Raw genomic sequence first — 3,669 nt, 5'->3', positions numbered from 1 at the left:
CAACACTCACTGTTCATCCCAGAGGCAGCATCTTTCGGCTTCAGTTAGCAACAGTAGCGAAGGAATCGCTCCATCGGGTTCAGTTAACAGCCATCGATCGATCGCTCGGGTTCAGTAACGCGTAGCCTGCAATGCAATCGCTCGGGTTCAGTTAGATCCCAACGCCTCGCTCGGGTTCAGTTAGAACCAACGCCTTGCACACACGCGCGTACGTACGAGAGAAACGCGTATCGCTCCACCACCGACCTCCCACCGTAACCGGCAACTCCCCAAAATTTTCCTCCCCGTCGCTTCTACCATGGTTTTTTCCATCATGGACGGCCCAAAGAATGTCATGCAGCTGCGTCTCCGGCCCGCCCAGGACGAAAAGCCCATTTTTCTATCATGATTTTTTGTCATAGAAGTAGGAGCCCACCACATCTATGATGATACCGGGTTTTGTCATAATTATCATCATAGAAGTGTCATATGTATGACAGAAAAAAATTCGTTCGGCCCAAAATGTCACGGATGTGTCTTTTTTTGTAGTGTTGCAGATTCCAGCTTAGTACAATGCACGTGCACTATTATTATTATACACACCATTCGAGCGTGCAAGTGAAAGGCAATAATGACGATATATGATGGAATCGCTGAGGTGAGAGAAGTTGGTATGAACTCGACCTCTCTTGTTTTTGTAAATATATTAGTTCATCATTCCTGATTCAACCTATTATGAATAAACATGCTTGCAATGACAATTATATATTATAGTTGCTTATGCCATGCTTAATTAGCTAGGAGCTTATAATGGTTTACCTTGCGTGCCAACATGCTAGTAAAATGGTTGTGATGTGGTATGATAGGGTGGTATCCTTCTTTGAATGATTCGAGTGACTTGACTTGGCACATGTTCATGCATGTAGTTGAAACAAAATCAACATATCCTTCACGATATTTATGTTGATGGTGGATTATATCCTACTCATGCTTGCACTCGGTGTTGATTAATTTTAATGCATGTTCATGACTGTTGTCGCTCTCTCTGTTGGTCGCTTCCCAGTCTCTTGCTAGCCTTCACTTGTACTAAGTGGGAATACTTCTTGTGCATCCAAACTCTATAAACCCCAAAGTTATTCCATATGAGTCCACCATACCTTCCTATATGCGGTATCTACCTATCGTTCCAAGTAAATTTGTATGTGCCAAACTCCAAACCTTCAAATGAAATTCTGTTTTGTATGCTCGAGCAGCTCATGTATCAACTAGGGTTGTCTATATCTTCCATGTTAGGCGGGTTATTCTCAAGAGGAGTGGACTCCGCTCCTCATTCACGAGAAAATGGCTGGTCACCGGGATGCCCAGTCCCATGCTCAAATCAAATCAAAATAATTGCAAACAAAACTCCCCCAGGATTGTTGCTAGTTGGAGGCACCCGTTGTTTCGGGCAAGCCATGGATTGATAGTTGTTGGTGGTGGGGGAGTATAAACTTTACCATTCTGTTTGGGAATCGCCTATAATGTGTGTAGCATGGAAGATATCGAGATCTCTTAATTGTTATGTTGACAGTGAAAGTATACCGCTCAAAATGTTATTCGTCTCTATTTGAAAATCGAGCTCTAACACCTCTACAAATCCCTGCTTCCCTCTGCGAAGGGCCTACCTATTTACTTTTATGTTGAGTCATCACCCTCTTATTAAAAAAAGGCACCCGCTAGAGAGCACGGCTGTCATTTGCATGCATTACTATTAGTTTATATTGGGTATGACTATGACTGGATCTCTTTTACCATGAATTACAATGTTTAGTCAGTCCTTGATATTTAAAGGTGCTCTGCATTTATGTTTTGTGGTCTCAGAAAGGGCTAGCAAGATACCATCTTGTTATATCATATTATGATTGTTTTGAGAAAGTGTTGTCATCCGAGTTTTATTATTATTGCTCGCTAGTTGATTATGCCATTGATGTGAGTAAACATGAGACCTAAGTGTTATTGTGAATATGGTTTAGTTCATAATCTTTGCTGAAAACTTGAATGCTGGCTTTACATATTTACAACAACAAGAGCAAACAGAGTTTGTAAAAGTTTTTCTTTATCACTTCCATTTTGTCAACTGAATTGCTTGAGGACAAGCAAAGGTTTAAGCTTGGGGGAGTTGATACGTCTCCGTCATATCTACTTTTCTAAACACTTTTGCCCTTGTTTTGGACTCTAACTTGCATGATTTAAATGAAACTAACCCGGACTAACGCTGTTTTTAGCAGAACTGCCATGGTGTTATTTGTGCAGAAATAAAAGTTCTCGGAATGACCTGAAAATCCATGGACCAACTTTTCAGAATAAATAAAAAATACTGGCGAAAGAATCAGTGTCAGGGGGCCCACACCCTGTCCACGAGGGTGGGGGCGCCCCCCTCCCCTAGGGTGCGCCCCCTGCCTTGTGGGCCCCCTGGACGTCCATCGACCTCAACTCCAACTCCATATATTTGCTTTCACGGAGAAAAAAATCAGGGAGAAAGTTTCATCGCGTTTTACGATACGGAGCCACCGCAAAGCCCTAATCTCTCTCGTGAGGGCTGATCTGGAGTCTGTTCGGGGCTCCGGATAGGGGGATTCGTCGCCGTCGTCATCATCAACCATCCTCCATCACCAATTTCATGATGCTCACCGCCGTGCGTGAGTAATTCCATCCTTGGCTTGCTGGATGGTGATGGGTTGGATGAGATTTACCAAAGAGCTATGATTTGGGCATATAGAAGATGTGAAACAAAAATACAACTCATTAGGATATGCCTAGCTAGTACTTCCTTCACAATGGTTCTAGCTGAACATAAACTTTGGAAATTTGTCGAGGAAGATTTACTAGGCAAATGGAGCTGAATTTTGTCACGAGTCAATGATTTGGATAGTAAAGAGTGCCCAAATTTTTGGGGAATTTTGGGAGTGACATAAATATAGTCTGCTTTACAACCTAGGGAAAAATGACACATGGAGATGACACATAGGCAAAACTACTGAGGTGGCGCCTAGTCATATCAATGCACCACAATTTACAAGGCTATGACCATCTATATTGGTCGTGATCGGCTAGAAATAAGGCAGCGGGCCACTGATGTCTGTTGTACGACCATTTCATGTAAGGAAATTCATGTAAGGAAATTATGACCTTTCTGACCAGAATGGTCGTTATGCTTTAGGGTTTGGAGCCCCCCGAACAGCTTACAACCAATTGGTCTCAAATGGTCATAGATTTATGACCATTTCTTCCAGGGTCACTGACAAAAGTTCACAAGTTGACATATTCTTGTAGTTCATGGCTGCATGCCACACCCCCTGCCCGCGCTTGGCTCGCTCGTGCCACACTCAGGCGCTCGTTCGCTCCCGGACGGTTTTGGCGCTTGGCCGCCACCCAGCAGCGCCCGCACCTACTACTAACGAGGCGCTGATGTTGATGTGCCTCGTGCCCTTGCAGCCGCATCCTCCGTGGCTCCCGGCTGCCCCACCTCGCCAGCCCTAATGCCCCACCTCATCGACCCGCGCCAGTGCTCACTGCATCCAGGCGCCGCCCGGGATCCCCTGTAGATGCCTCATCGATGCTCGCCCTCGCACCCCCTTCAGATGTTGCTCTCCTACCATTCCACGCACCCGTCCCTGCCGTTGGTGCCCTGTGCCGCGGTCCTTGCACACA

The sequence above is a fragment of the Triticum dicoccoides genome, chromosome 6B (genome assembly GCF_002162155.2).
Source record: "Triticum dicoccoides isolate Atlit2015 ecotype Zavitan chromosome 6B, WEW_v2.0, whole genome shotgun sequence".
In the NCBI taxonomy this organism is placed as follows: domain Eukaryota; kingdom Viridiplantae; phylum Streptophyta; class Magnoliopsida; order Poales; family Poaceae; genus Triticum; species Triticum dicoccoides.
This window is presented reverse-complemented; position numbering follows the sequence as displayed.